The sequence below is a fragment of the Cervus canadensis genome, chromosome 30 (assembly GCF_019320065.1).
Source record: "Cervus canadensis isolate Bull #8, Minnesota chromosome 30, ASM1932006v1, whole genome shotgun sequence".
Classification (NCBI taxonomy): Eukaryota; Metazoa; Chordata; class Mammalia; order Artiodactyla; family Cervidae; genus Cervus; species Cervus canadensis.
Genome location: NC_057415.1, coordinates 26,647,853 through 26,665,129, shown reverse-complemented (window position 1 = coordinate 26,665,129; position 17,277 = coordinate 26,647,853).

Here is a 17,277-nt window from a genome sequence, read left to right as displayed (position 1 = left end):
CCTATAAAATCAAATCAAAGTAAAGAAAATTTGCACATTTATAAATCAATAAACCAGAAAAATTATATATCATGAAATAAGTATAAATTCTTTGCAATCCTGGTTTCTTATGAATATACCATGACCCCTAATCTAGTGCTCCTGACTAGTGCATGGTGTTTGCTTGACTAACTAGCACTCAGTAACCATTTATTTATTTAAAATTGAAGGAGAAATGTCTAAAAACTAATTTCAGTGAGTTTGGAGGAGGATGGATACAATGTATACATATGGCTGAGTTCCCTCACTGTCCACCTGAAATTATCACAACACTGTTAATCAGCTGTATTCTAATATAAAGTAAAAAGTTAAAAAATACAAAGTAATCTCAAGTCAAAAGCAATGGAAATTCTTTTGTAATAAAAACTTTCCACCATGATGACAAGCTTAAAGATCCCATTTAAAATTACTGGAGTCCCTACTATGTATCAAATATTCAGACTTATGCAACTTCCTTTTCTGGATTTTATTCATTATTTCATAATAATAGTTTTTCTTACCATGTGGATACAAATTAAATTGAATATCATACTCTATTAATAGAGACAAAATTTCCTTTATTAAGCTGTTAGAAGAGACAAAAGTCTTCCCGCTCTGAGAAAGATCAAATAATTTCTAGCCTTTAAAATTCTTTAATTCCATAAAAGTTAATGCTAGGAATATTTCAGTTAGGGAATATGTAAAGTAGCCAACTTGTTTAAGAGCATGGTAAAAGTCATTTCAAAGAGATTCAATTCATGGAGGACATTAATTATAGCAAGAGGTCTTTTGATATTGACATCATGTTTGTGCTAAGGTCATGGACTTTCATTATAATTTAAGTGTTTTGACATGTGCTGACATGTTTAACTTTCTGAAATACATTTAAATATATCTGTAAATCATCTACTAAAAATGAAGAGAATACTACTGTTAACACCAAGTAACCTTGAGAAATGACCACGGCATTCACTATGAAAACACATTACCGAGTCAAAATTACTAATCTTTCTGCAGTGCAAAATGGAAATGTTTTATGAGTCTAAGTGGGACCAGTGAGTATTGGTGCTGCCATTTCTAAAGGAGCTGTGGCAAGGTCACTTCAATGCTTGTAGGTATATAAAACCATCCTCTTTATCTAAGAGTTTAATTATCTGCAGACATAACCATACAGTTTAAAAATAACTGACTGTATTGCATGCAGGGTCCTCACCTTACTAAAGTGACCAGGCTAAAACAAAGAAAAGTATCACTGAGTCATCTGCAGTGTGCATATTCCTGTAAACAAAAGAGAAGCCTTACCTACTAAAGTGAAGAAAAGAAGCAGTTTCGGCCAATACAGAACAACTATCCGAAAGACACCGTCTAACCACGAGAAAAGTGATCAGGATTGGGAGACCAGGAGAGATTGCTTTGTTAAAATATTCCTAAAGAGCATTCAGTTCCTTTGCTCTGATTCTTCGTTACTGAGCAACCTTCTGATGACATATTCATTTCCAATGACTGAAGTCTCTTGTATCTAATACCAGGTAGAGTGCCCTGAATTTGTTGGAGGTATTTGTTCTTCCATGCTAAATTAACAAACCTACCAGTGTCTGCTTTACTACCTGTCTCTTGAGAATGTGGTTGTTATAAACCAGTCCCTAAGAAATCAGTTAACTCTTGGCACACTGACAAATTCAAATTGGGGAGATTAAAAAGGAAGACGCTTTTGGAGATGATGGGTACAGTTATTACCTGGATAGGGGTGATAGTTTCATGGATGTGCATATATGTCAGAACTCATAAAGTTGTATATTTTAAATATGCTCAGTGGGTCTTCCCTGGTGGTCCAGTAGCCAAGACTCTCTGCTCTCAATGCAGGGGGCCCAGGTCAATCCTTGGTCAGAGAACAAGATCCCACATGCTGTAACCAAGAGTTCGCACGCTGCAGCTGAGTTTGCATGCCAAAACTAGAAGATCTCGCATGCCAAAACTAAGACCCAGCACAAATAAATACTAAAATGAACAAATATGTTCATTTTTAGCTTTAAACAAAAAAAGAAAACAAAACAAAACAAAATCAAGCTGCATTCTCTGGGCCCTGTAAGCTCAGCAGTTGCTGAGGCTCATTCTGTTCTCTCATATCTGTGCTCTTTCTTTCTTTTTTTTTTTTTAATATGATCCTTGTTTTATTTGCCTGAATTTGGAAGGAAATTTACCAAGTAATTACCATTAAAAATTTTTTTTTCATTTATTTTTATTAGCTGGAGGCTAATTACTTTACAATATTGTAGTGGTTTTTGTCATACACTGACATGAATCAGCCATGGATTTACATGTATTCCCCATCCCGATCCCCCCTCCCACCTCCCTCTCCACCCGATCCCTCTGGGTCTTCCCAGTGCACCAGGCCCGAGCACTTGTCTCATGCATCCAGCCTGGGCTGGTGATCTGTTTCACCATAGATAATATACATGTTTCGATGCTGTTCTCTCGAAACCTCCCACCCTCGCCTTCTCCCACAGAGTCCAAAATTCTGTTCTGTACATCTGTGTCTCTTTTTCTGTTTTGCATATAGGGTTATCGTCAACATGTTCTAATCATGACTTGTCCCTAGTACAACTGTTTGATACAACAACAGCTCCAGTAAGAAATTTGTGAGTGATTACCACGAGTTAGCCAATATGCTGGGTACTTTATCATATATTTAGTTATCTAATTATCTCTTTGCCCTGTGAGACAATTTCCATTTTACAGGTGAAGTAATAGAGGCTCAAGGTAATAAAATAACTTAGTCACACATTGGTACATTTATGGCTTGAACCTAGGCTTATTTGACTCCAAGATCTTTATGCCATTGCCTGCTGTCTCTCTAATTTATTAAGTGCATTTTAATAGAGATCCTGTCCTTTACTAGTACAAGTTTCTTGTAAAGAAAACTCCTCCATTTCAAACAATCTACATTTAACAGTAGAATAGATCTCACCAATTAAAACAGTGGCATATCTAATAATTGAACTGATTTGGAATTTTTTAATAGGCCTCTGTTTGACTAAAAGATTTTAAACTATTGATCTACTCTGCCATGGTTGGACTGAGTTGATTGCCTGTGGCTTATTGCTCAAGTGCCCTCCACACTGGCAGTCTTTTCACAAATTCCTTTAAACTTGAGTCCACTAGTTGGTGTTGTGAAGGGCTATCAAATTTACTCTTTAGGCTGTAAGTTCTAGTAAAAGAAATAGTTAAATAAATATAATTGTAATGAAATGTGTTGTTACAACTGTCTGAATCAATTGCGGTGGGCACCAGAGGTAAGACCAGTAAATTACTTAAGTTTATAGGAGAGCTTTTTTGGTGAGGAAGTATCAGTTGGGTCAAGTCTTCAAGGACAGGTGAGTGCCAGGTGAAGAATTGAACAGGTGAAATTGCTTTGCAGGCAGTGAACCCAGGCTCTGCAAAGCATTAATGTGGGAAAAAGTTCTATCAGACCATGGAATGATAAGGAATGCAGTGTGGTAGCTTTGTTTGATTTTGTAATTATGAGCATATTGGCTAGGGGTTAAGACAGGTAGCATGTAAGGCAGAGCCAGAGTATGCGGAAGGATTTGACTGTTGCTTACAGGTTTTCTCTCGGGAGGGACTACAGGTCTAAAGGAGGAGACACATGAGGCAGATGTCAGTCCTCCATCATCAGGTAGGTTCTAATTTTTAAGTCTGATTATCTCAGCTTTCTGGACTTTGCTTAGCCTCTGCTTCAGGTCATGTTCAGTGTAGGCAGTGAAGAATGGATGGATCTTTTCATACACATTGAGTATTCTTTAGATAAGAGATTGTCAATATGTGATTAAGAGACCATTGTATCTTACAATCTTTACAAAATCTTACAATCTTTACAAAAATCTGTAAAGTTTGCTGAAAAGGCAGATTCCTGGGTCTTGGTGTTTTGATATTGTTGGTTTGAGTTAATATCAGGAATCTAAACTTTTAACATTCTGATTCTGTTACATGTGTAAATGTGGGTACCCTTGTTCTATAGATAAAATAGGAAAAGATACAGTTACATTGATTAATTGCTGCTCTCATATAATTCAAATATTTTCTTCACTTTAAGAGAAAAGAAACTTCAAGACAATATATTGATAACATAGAATTACAAGTTTAGCTTCGAGATTTAGAAAACTATGTATATCACGGATTAGGAGTAATTCAATGTGTGTATTATTCTTATATACATTATAGCAGAGGCTACACAGTTAAAGGCTATTCAACCTGAATTTGCTCTTGGAAATGTTTGTTTTGGCCTGTAAATTTCTTAAAGCTTAAATTAACTTTCTCATTTAGACACAGCAATATTTTATACAAAATATCACGTTCACACAATGCATTAATAAACAGCTGGAGCTGGTTAGGGGATGCCTCCTTTGGGAAAGAATCCAGACTATGTAGTTCAACATGGACCCCACTAAGTCTATTCTGCCCTGAGCTCTTGCTGGGCCCACAGGACTTGCCTTGTCTCCCTGCAATGAGGCTGTTCTGCACCTAGCCAATGCATGCCTTCTAGTTCCATCCTTGCCCTTTCTCCAGTTCTCCTCATGCTCAACCATTGCCAGCTTGGGAGGTCAGAGACCTTCACACTTCTGTGTCTTTGTACATGCTCTCCTTAGGTCTAAAATATCCCTATAAACTTTATATTTTTGGTCATCTTTTAAGAGTCACTGCAAGTATTATACCAATTTTGCAGTCTTCCCTGACTCCTCCTAGATTAGGTTAGGGATTCCACCTCTGCTCTCTAACAACTTTGCAAAACTCTCTTGCATCTCTTAGCATATTGTACAATAATTATCCTTTTGAACATCTCCACCAGTAGATCATCAATTTATTCAGCATTTGACATTTAAAATAAAATTTCACCTAGGCTTGATATGGAAAAGATACTTTCAGACCTATAAGCAACCAGAAGATCTAAAATAATCCAAGTGACCCAACTGCTTATCTTAGTTACAGACATTGTGGCATTATTTTACGGGAATGCATAATGATTTTGACATTATCAGAAATGTTTGGGCAGAGTTCTTCAAGTAGGTACAGTGTATTCTTTCTTATTTCATTACTGTTATTACACTTACGAAATAAAGCTGAATATATCACAGGAGACCTAAAAGCCTACTTATTAAAACTCTTCCTATTATATACACTACAGCTATATCTTAGTTGAATGCAATTTGTGAGAATTCCTTAGAAGAAAATCCTATTCTGCTTTTAACTGTAGGCTTATCTAATATTGAAGTCACATTTAACTGAATTTTGTTTATTCTCTTTTTGATAGAATAATCTATTGTCCCCTTCATCATAATTCTGGTTTCAACTATTCTCTGTCACTTTCAACATTCTATTTCCTCCAAATATCAAAGGAAGTTATTTTTCCTTTTCTTGAACATACTTATTAATTTCTCCTTTTCTTTTTCTGGTCAAATGCCATCAGGTTTTAATTAATTCCCTCTATAATATTTGCATGCTATGACTCTCTTTAATTTATTCTGTCTACACTCTTGCCTTATTTAATTCAAGGAAACATTTGGGGAATGGATATAGTTTGCATAAAAAGTGCTTCACAAATAAATTATTCTGCTTCCAACTGCCAAAATGGGTAAACAAAAACTTGCAAAGCCATTTCTGTAACGTTAATCTGCAAACAATGAGAACATTTCTGATTAATGTGGGTTAAAGCTACACTGAAAGTCATTAGTACACTTCAGTCGCACTTGCCCACTTCAAGTTTTAAAAAGTGATACTGAGTTTAAGTGTTTGAAATTACGCTTTTAGGACCAGTTTTAAAAAGAATGCATAAATCTGGCCTTGTTTGACTAATAGTCCTCTATCCAGATGGAACTGTGCATATGAGTTTTCAGAGCATTACAAGCGTGGAGGTCCAGTGATTGTGCCGTGATGTTTCACAAATCAAATTTCTGTCCTGTGTGAATTGTTGCCAGTGTAATAGTATTTAATTTCTTGAATAACTTCAATTCCATTAAAATGAACTGGTTGAACTAATATAAAGCATATTTTTGGAAGCTGTTAGGAGACAGAGAGAAACCTAAGAAGATGGAAAGACAGAGTTGGAGAAAAAGGTACTGATATAAAGTAACAGAGAGAGGGGAAAGTGTCTGATTAGAGGTCTCTGAGAGAGAGGGAGAGCGGACACAACCGGGGCTACCAGGCTGTGATGATTTTTTTTCATTTTTCTTACTCTCTATTATCTCTATATAGTCATCAATCTTTAAGCCTTGATATTTTATAAACACTCATGTAATTGCCTATTATCTCTTTCATGCAGTAGAATGTAAGTTCTAGGAGTGCAGAGACAGTTTTATTTTCAAATATATACCAAGGTCTGGTAAATCATAGATTCTCAATAAATATTTGCTCAATAAAGTAAGAAAGGCTGAGAAGTTAATACATTTCCTAGTTTTGGAAGTATATGATTCAAGAAGATCTGAGCAACCCAAGCAGGAAAGGAATTGTGATGGCAACTTAAAGGTAAGTAAAAGGAAAAATGAGACAGCAGGAAGACTACAGGTGGAACAACGGAAAATTCGGGTGTTTTCTTACAAAATTAATATGATGACATTTAAAATTCCTTAAAAGATAAAATAATCTGTTTGCAGTAGATTAAGGTAGATAAAGATGTAATTGCTGTTATTATGTGTATATATGAGTTTTATGGTGAAAAAGTAAAGAAGTAGAGGAGGTAGGAGAGGCATATTTTAATGGTGTTACAGCAGGTATAGTTATTGTCATCATGTTTCTGAACAAATGGGAGACTCTTCTTTTGCTTGTCATTAATTTAGTGTTTCTCTCTTCTACCAAAATAAATTTAAAACATCTCCATTCAAGGTTGAAAGGCAGTATGCTGCTGAGTGGCCTCCTTTAAGTCCTGTCAGGCAAAGGACGGGGGTGAATTCCACATCAGTTTATACAGTAAGGGGTAAGAAGTAGGTTTTATTGGGTAAAAAGAAATAAGACAAGATCGGTGACACAACGCACATGTCTGCCGGTCTCGCACTATTGCGCAGAGCGGTGCTCCAGAGCCAAGGCTTCCGCTGATGAAGCTGAGGATATCCGTTTTAAGGGCACAACTGAGAAGGTGGCTTCATCAAGGAGGGAATAAACTGACTGGTTCAATTGTGGGCATTGGTTATTTATAGGAATATAAATTCCATCTGGAATGCATGGGCTTCCCAGGTGGCACTTGTGGAAAAGAACCTAACCTACAAATACAGGATATGTAAGAGATGCAAGTTCAATCCCTGGGTCAGAAAGATCCCCTGGAGGAGAGCATGGCAGTTCACCCTGGTATTCTTGTCTGGAGAATCGCATGGACAGAGGAGTCTGACAGGCTGTGGTCCACAGGGTCACAAAGAGTTGGACACGACTGAAGTGACTGAGAATGTATGCACACATGGGATGCTCATGCCCACTGTCTGAAGACCCTGGAATCTACGCAACATTGCAATTCTCAGGTGAAGGAAGCCTGACACCTGGGATGCTGAGCCTGTATAAGCTCCTTTCACTGGGAGCCTCCATCAATTCCTCAGCCTGTTTGTTGCCTGGGAAACCCAGGCAGAGAAGCACAAGTCATTAGTAGTCCTTTCTTTGTGCTCTTTGACAAATTAACTTCTCAAGGTCTCAACTTTTTTATCTTAAAATAGGAATTGTGTGTAACTCATGGAATTCCTTGGAAATTTTATTTTAAATGAACTACTAGATGTATTTTTTTTTCCAAAAATGTACTATAGAATCATTTATTAGTGACCACTGAAAACCATGAAATTGCATTTTCCTAATCTTCATGACTCTTTGAAATTTACACACAAACAATAACTTCATTCCATGTATGAGGTAATACTGGGATTTAAGTGCAGAGTGCTTAAATCTAGAAAACTAGAATTCTGCCTGAACTTAAACATTATTTAACGTTTGTTTTAACATTGTTACATGGACCTCAATATTAGATAGCAAAATGCCCAGTGGTCAACACTTTGAGACCTTATTACTTACACTGTTACTGCAAAATAATTCTGGCAGGGAAAACAAAAGAGTGGCATGATTGTTTAGGTAATGTCGAAAGGACAATTCCTGAGTTTTCTGGTACATATTAAGAGCATATTTCTTTCTTTCTTTTTTTTTTTTTTTAATAAAACTGGCATGGAGAATCTCAATGTCTATGTTCTTACTGCTCAGAAATAACTCAAGCAAGACCGTCCATATAGTTGGAGAGACTAAGGATGTTCTAGGCCAGTCTATGAGGAAGGAGGTCTTGGTGGTGGGCAGTAGAACTAACAGGATACCTTCCTTGTACCGGGCACCACGATTTACCTTTTACACATATGATTGCATTGCACTGCATTTTCACAACAGTTCCTATTGTCTCCCTTTAGTGGGTCATCTAAGGAAAAACATTACTGAAGAATATTGGGTAGCAATCTGAAGAGAAAAAGTACCCACCTTTCTTTATTGAAGGAATGGATGATTCAAAAAACTTTCTGTAGACTTAAGGTCTTAAGAAGTTTCAGAGCTGAGCCCAAAAATATTCTTTTAAAATAACAAAATTAGTTAAAGGATAACAGACAAAAAGTCTAGATAAAAAGGTACTTTAACAGACAAAAGTCTAAATAGAAAGGTACTTTAAATAAGAAAAATGCCAAAGATAGTGGCCGCACTCACACTGTAGTAGAAGACAGGGTCAGGGTCTGCAAGGAGGGCACTGGGCCAAGTTATCCCAGAACAAGGCCATCATTGTGCTTGGAGGTCAGGAATTAGAAGCTGGAGAGACACAGATCAAGATTCAAGCCTGATGTTGCTATTCTCCCACTATGTGACTTTAGGCAAGTCATTTAGGTTCTGAGCTTTTGTTTTCTATTTATAAAATGAGGATAATCAAATGCTTCTGTCATACAGAACAGATTAATTTAGTTTATACAAATTGCACCTAACACAGTGCTAGGTAAATGAACATTCAGTAAGTGGGCTTATCAATATTAAAAATTTTATTGCCTGGGCAACTTTTAAAGTGTTTCTGGTGCATAGGTTTGGAGTGAACCTAAAGTGCCCAAGATTTCTCAATCTCCAGTTGAGAAATCACTATCTTGGAGTGCCGTGCCTGGGTTCATATCTTAAGGGAGTAACATTAAGGGAATGACATTTATCTTTTTTCATTTATAACATGGGCACTCACCAGAAAGGAGACACTCTAAAAAAGAAAGGAGATGCTCTTCTTAATCCTGATTTTACCAAGTGCCATGTTTCCCGTCTCTTATAAAGTAACACATGGACTTCAAGCTGAAGTCCTTGTTAAAGAAAATTTGATATGAACTATGGCAGCAGTGGTTTAATTGCTAAGTCGTGTCCAACTCTCAAAACCCCATGGACTATAGCCCGCCAGGCTCCTCTGTCCATGGGATTCTCCAGGCAAGAGTACTGGAGTGGGTTGCCATTTTCTTCTTCAGGGGATCTTCCCAACCCAGGAATTGTACTCCAATCTCCTGCATTGCAGGCAGATTCTTTACTGACTGAGCTATAAGGGACTATATGAACTATAGGCTTTAATAAATCATATATACTATTTTAAATAATTGGTACTGATTCTTGGCATTTGTATATTAATGGGTTCACAGTGCACAAATTTATAGCAAAACACAGATCTTATTTGAATGTCCTTTGACAATAAGAAGAGTTAACTCTTCATTTCTTACTGTCTTTTCTCCTGTGTAAAGGAAAGGCTTTTCTCCACGTTTGAGTGGAACATGAAAACTACTTTTCTACAAAATAGGTGTATAAGTACTCTAAAGTACTATAATAAGAGTGATGGTAAAATTCTAATCATTCACTGCTACAAAATAAGAGACGTGGGTTCGATCCCTGCGTTGGGAAGATCCCCTAGGGGAAGGCATGAAAGCCACTCCTGTATTCTTGCCTGGAGAATCCCGGGGGCAGAGGAGCCTGGTGGGCTAAAGTCCATAGGATGGCAAAGAATTGGACACGGCTGAAGTGACTTAGCACACACACATGCATGCTACAAAAATTAAAATATAAAAAACTTACTGGAATTTCTTTTAATCATCTTGTAAGTCTAAAAGTATAGCCAAAGTAGAACATTGCTATTGTTAGTTGCTAAGTCATGTCTAACTCTGCAACCCCATGGATTGCAGCATGACTTCATTTCTGAAAAGTACTTTCCTATAGGGCATTATGGAATGTTACATCATTCCAAGAACTCCCTTATATCACTTGGTGTGCGTTTTATAAATTAATGAAGATCTTGCTTTGGGGGGAAACATGATATTTAAGATACTGTATGTTAGAGCTCCCAAATTTGTAAGTTCCCTTCCATTTAGGGACTTGAAACACTCAGGTTATGCTAGAATGCCATATGCAATTGCCTCTGCAAATGAGCAGCAGAATCCCAGAGGGTTGTCTGAAAGATTCTTTGATCCATGGCTGATGTCACTGGAGGAATGTTTCAGTCTAAAATCTGAGGTGTCTTCAAAGACCCAGGATCTACAGTTTAATTAAAATGGAAGGTTGGAGGTGTGTTAAGGGGAAATTTTTTAAAAGAGCATCAAGACAAGAATTTACAGACTTCAAAGACAAAGAAAGTAGACAAGAGAGTAGTCCCGGAGGATAGAATAAAATATGCTAGTAAAAATGGAGCAACACTTTGTTTCTTTTTAAGGTCTCTTGAAAATTACAAAACAGAGAATATTCGAAACACCCTCCATAGCTTTGGTTCTCAGATTTCTAGGTTCATCAGGATCTTTTGTCAAAATACAGTTGCCCAAGCCAGACACTGACTTTATTTATTTATTTATTTTATTGTTTTGCATGATAATCTAAATTTTTTTTTATTTTTTTCTTTTTATTAGTTGGAGGCTAATTACTTCACAACATTTCAGTGGGTTTTGTCATACATTGATATGAATCAGCAATAGAGTTACACGTATTCCCCATCCCGATCCCCCCTCCCACCTCCCTCTCCACCCGATTCCTCTGGGTCTTCCCAGTGCACCAGGCCGGAGCACTTGTCTCATGCATCCCACCTGGGCTGGTGATCTGTTTCACCATAGATAATATACATGCTGTTCTTTCGAAACATCCCACCCTCACCTTCTCCCACAGAGTTCAAAAGTCTGTTCTGTACTTTCTGTGTCTCTTTTTCTGTTTTGCATATAGGGTTATCGTTACCATCTTTCTAAATTCCATATATATGTGTTAGTATGCTGTAATGATCTTTATTTTTCTGGCTTACTTCACTCTGTATAATGGGCTCCAGTTTCATCCATCTCATTAGAACTGATTCAAATGAATTCTTTTTAACGGCTGAGTAATATTCCATGGTGTATATGTACCACAGCTTCCTTATCCATTCATCTGCTGATGGGCATCTAGGTTGCTTCCATGTCCTGGCTATTATAAACAGTGCTGCGATGAACATTGGGGTGCACGTGTCTCTTTCAGATCTGGTTTCCACAATGTGTATGCCCAGAAGTGGGATTGCTGGGTCATATGGCAGTTCTTTTTCAGTGGGAGAAGCTAGGTGATTGTAATTCAATCAAGGTGTAAGAATAGCTACTCCATAGTTTTTGTTACCTAATGTACCAGGCAATAAGGACAGAGATCTGATGCACGCACTGGCTTTGAAGAGAGTAAGGCACCACTTTTTTTTTTTTTTTTTACTGAGATATAGTTGCTGTCCATGGAGTTCTCCAGTCAAGAATACTAGAGTGGGTAGCTATTACCTTCTCCAGGGGATATTCCCAACGCAGGGATTGAACCTGTGTCTCCTGCATTGCAGGTAGATTCTTTACCATCTGAGCGACTAGGGAAGCCCTCATAGGTGATGCACAATATTATATAATTTTTAGGCTTATTGCATAGCAATTCACAACTTTTAATGGCTATATTCCATTTATAGTTGTTATAAAATATTGACTATATTCCCTATGTTATACAATATATCACTGTAGCTTATTTCTTTTATAAAAATATTTTGTGCCAATTAATCCCTTACCACTATCTTGACCCTCCCTGCTTCCTTCTCTACTTGGTAACCATTACTTTGTTCTCTAGATTTGTGAGTCTATATTGTTTTTTGTTATATTCAGTAGTTTGTTTTATTTTTTAGATTCCACATATACGTGATATCATACAGTATTTATCTTTCTATTTATGACTTATTTAACTTAGTATTATACCCTCCAAATCCATCCATGTTGTTGCAAATGGCAAAATTTCATTCGTTTTTATGGCTGAATAGTATTTCATTGTATAGACACATGGTACCTTCTTAATCCATTCAGTTGTTGACGGATACTTAGGTTGCTTCTATGCATGCTAAGTTGCTTCAGTTGTGTCCAACTCTTTGTGACCCCCTGGACTGCAGTCCACCAGGCCCCTCTGTTCATGGGATTCTCCAGGCAAGAACACTGGAGTGTGTTGCCACCTCTTTCTCCAGGGTATTTTCCTAACCCAGGGATTGAACCCACATCTCTTACATCTCTTGGATTGGCAGGAGGGTTCCCTACAATCAGCATTGCCTGGGTGCACAGAATCAAAAAACAGTCAGGGGCCTGAATTTATCTGGGTTTGCTGTCTACACCATTAATGCCCAGTTATCCTCTGGCAGTGTAGACCTGAATCAAGAAGACTAGAAAGTCAGGATCTTGGAGGGAAAATCCCCATGATGGTGTGTGTTTTGATTTCATCATTAATTCTCAAAGGCTAAATTTTAGAGATCATCTCACATTTGGTCCTGCTCATTCCCAGTACTTGGAATGTTCCTCTTGCTTGTCTGTGCTCCTAATCCTGGCCAGTATCTAATTGTAAATAATACTATTATGAATATTGTGGGGGCACGTATCTTTTTAAATTAGCATTTTGGTTTTTTCAGATATATACATAGGAGTAGAATTACTGGGTCATATGATAGTTCTAGGGGCTTCCCTGGTGGCTCAGTAGTAAAGAATCTGCCTGCAGTATAGGAGACTTGGGCTCAATCCCTGGGTTGGGAAGATCCCCTGGAGGAAGGCATGGCAACCCACTCTGGTACTCTTGCCTGGAGAATCCCATGCACAGAGGAGCCTGGTGGGTCACAGTCCATAGGGTTGAAAAAAGTCAGACACAACTGAGTGACTAAGCAACAGCTGCAGCAGCATGATAGTTCTATTTTCAGTTTTTCTGAGAAGCCTCCATAATGTTTTCTACAGTGGCTGTAGAAATTTACATTCCCATCAATAATGTATGGGGCCTCCGTCTTCTCCACATCCTTTCCAAAATTTGTCATTTGGGTTCTTTTTGATGGTAGCCATGCCGACAAGTATGAGGTGATACCTCATTGTGGTATTAATTTCTATTTCTCTGGTCATTAACAATGTTGAGCATCTTTTCATGTGTCTGTTGACCACCAGTATATCTTCTTTGGAAAAATGTCTACTCAGGCCTCCTGCCATTTTTTAATTGGGTTCTTTGTTTTTTTGATGTTGAGTTATACAAGATGCTTGTATATGTTGGATATTAACCTCTTATCAGTCCTATCATTTGCAAACATTTCTCCCATTCAGTGGATTGTCTTTTCATTTGCCATTGGTTTCCTCTGGGTTTTCTTCTCCTATCATATGGACTCATGGAAAGTGGAAATTTTATTAGAACATTAATCAGTATTGTTGTTCAGTCACTAAGTTGTGTCTGACTCTTTGCTTCCCCATAGACTGCAGCATGCCAGGCTTTCCTATCCTTCACAGTCTCCTGCAGTTTGCTCAGACTCATGTCCATGGAATTGGTGGTGCCATCCAACCATCTCATCCTCTGTCACCCCCTTTTCCTCTTGCCTTCCATCTTTCCCAGCATCAGGGTCTTTTCTAGTGAGCCAGCTCTTCGTATCAGGTGGCCAAAAAGTATTAGAGCTTTAGCTTCAGCATCAGGCCTTCCAATGAATATTCAGGGTTGATTTCCTTTAGGATTGACTGGTTTGATCTCCTTGCTGTCTGAGAGGCTCTCAAGAGTCTTCTCCAGCACCACAATTTAGCAGTGATGTTTATTCAAAGATTTGATGTTGGTTATGTGTGTGTCCATTCAATAAGTGCTTTTTGAACACCCCACTAAGTTTAATTCAATGTAATTCCTATTGGCAATAAAAAGATGAAGCAAACAATTGAAATTATCTTTAATTTACTCACATTCTAATTGTAGAGGCACACAAGCAGCCAAGAAAATACAACAGAGGACATGAAGGTAGATAAACACAGACAGAGGATGGCAGTGGGGAGTGAGAGCCTGAACCCAGCGGAAGAGAAGTTCTCAGAGAAAATTAAGCCAAATCTTGAAAAATGACCATAGAGCTAAGTTAATTTGGGGTTGTCTGTTGACCATATTGTAGTCAGAATTGATCTGGTTAAAAAAAAAATTCATGAAACATCTGGGGTAGCCACAAGTATTTAAATAGGTGTCTTTTTGGTATACTTCTGGATGTGCATAATTCATACCAGTTAATTAGAGTAATTAAGTATATCCAGGGTAAACAGTTGTGGAAGAAGTGCAAATGAAGGAAAGGAGCAGATCACGAGAGTCTTATTCAATAAAATTAGAAATTTAAATTTTATCCTGCAAACAAAGAACTTCAGAAGGATTTTTAAAAAGCAAAGGAAAAAAAATCAGGTTTGCATATTTGAAAGCCCCTTCTGCCATTGTGATTAAATTATGAAAGATAATTAAAGGTGTGGTAATGCACGTGATGTCAGAAGATATTATGGTCACCTGGGACAATGGCAATGATATAGATGGAAGTGGATATGAAAGATATTAAGAAGACAATAAGCAGGACTTGCAGACTAAATATGAGTTGATTGTGAGTAAATAAATGCATGCAAAATTGACATTTGATCTGTAGAAATACTTCACTGCCAAACATTTTAATAAAATGCGCCTTCCCCATAAATGTATGGGATTTGGAAAGAAAATTAAAGTGAACTTGACTCTCTTGAAATACATAAACACTGCCCTGTCCTCTGAGGTATGGGGGTGGCCAGAACTATGGATTTTGACAGACAGCCAGTCTTGTTTATTGTCTTCTTAATATATTCTTAATTGGGAAATAGCCTGGTGTTTTAAAAATACTACATTTGGATCAATAGGGGAAAGACATATAGCTTTCCTCTTAATATTTTAAATGCTCTGATGTTAAGGTGGTTAATCTAGGATCAACAGTATCTGTTGAGCATTCAACAATATTAATTGGCCAATTAATACTAGGCAGCTTGTATGTTCTACTGAGGAGATTGACTGAAGGACCCTGTTCATAGAGCTAATATTGTAGTGTCAATGTAGGACACAGCATATCATGCTCTATGTCAGATCTTTCAGGAGTGCTTGGTGAGGTAGAGGGAAGATTAGTTAACCTGGGACACTTCATGGTATGGATGAGATGCAAATTTGCTTTAAAAAAAAATAAGGAATTTTTGCTTTCCACAATGGCACAAAAAGACAACTGGCAGAAATATATTCATGTAGTAAAAGTGTAGATTCATTTAAAGGGATTAATAATATCTACTTTTCTGGTTAATTGTAAGAAGAGGGAAGAAGGTGGAAGAGAAGAAAGAGGAGAATGAGAAAGGAGAAAAAGGGAGGAAGAAAAAATGAGAAGCAAACTATTTTTTAAAAAATTACCTGTAATACTTCTATCCAGAGATCAGCTTCATTAACAGTTTTCTGAATAATATTCAAGTCTGTTAAAAGTACATACTGTAGAATGATTGCAGCTGTTTTTGCTTTAACTTTATATTATTTTTCATTAAGTATTTTAGTATGATTATGTTTATTGTTTTAGGATGATAACAAACACAATGGCAAATAACATAATTCTTTGATAAAATAGGAGCATTAATATTTTGTTTTTTTTAATATCTCTACTTATATATTTCTTTAATATATATTTAGACCTGGTGACTCAATAGTAAAGAATCCATCTGCCAAGCAGGGGACATGGGTTCAATCCCTGTGTTGGGAAGATCCCCTGGAGAAGGAAATGGCAACTCATTCCAGTGTTCTTGCCTGGGAAATCCCATGGAAAGAGGAGCCTGGTGGGCTGCAGTTCATGTGGTTGCAAAAGATTTGGACACAATTTAGCGATCAAACAACAACAGAATATAGACAATTTAATAGTCTTCTTTCCCTACTTACAGTATAACTTTATCCCAAGCTTTTTAAATATTTATTTGAAAACTTATTCAAAATGACTGCATGTTATTTTATCACATGAGCCATATTTTTAAAAACATTGCTAAACATTCTGGTTACACATAAATACATACATTTGTGTATATGTTGTTGTTCAGTCATTCAGTCGTGTCTGACTTTTTGTGACCCTATGGATTGCTGCACACCAGGCTTCCCTGTTCTTCACAATCTCCTGGAGTTTGCTCAAACTCATGTTCAGTCATGGAATTTGCTCAAAATCATGTGAGTGATGCCATCCAGCCATCTCATCCTTGTTGCCCTTCCTGCCATCAATCTTTCCCAGCATCAGGGTTTTTTCTTTCCCAATGAGCAGCTCTTTGCATCAGGTGGCCAAATTATTGGAGCTTTAGCATCAGCATCCGTCCTTCCAATGAATATTCAGGGTTAACTTCCTTTAGGACTGACTGGTTTGATCTCCTTGCAGTTCAAGGGGCTTTCAACAGTCTTCTTTAGTACCACTTTGATAGCATCAATTCTTTGGCACTCAGTCTTCTTTATGTTTCAACTCTCACATCCATACATGACTACTGGGAAAACCATCGCTTTGACTATATGGACCTTTGTTGGCAAAGTGATGTCTCTGCTTTTTAATATGCTATGTTTGTCACAGCTTTCCTTACAAGGAGCAAGCATCTTTTAATTTTGTGGCTGCAGTCACTGTCTGCAGTGATTTTGGAGCCCAAGAATATGAAATCTTCCACTGTTTGCATTTTTTCCCTATCTTTTTCCATGAAGTGATGGGACCAGATGCCATGGTCTTAGTTTTTTGAATGCTGAGTTGTAAGCCAGCTTTTTCACTCTCCTCTCTCTCTCTCTCATCAAGAGACTCTTCAGTTCCTCTTCACTTTTTGTGTATATATGTATGTGTATTTCCTTAGCACACCCTGGCAGTATGGTAATAAGGAATAGGTTTTATTTTACTGGTTCATACTTTGCCTGCTAATACAGAATCCAGCCTTACCTTTGTTCCATCATCATGTCTGTATCCTC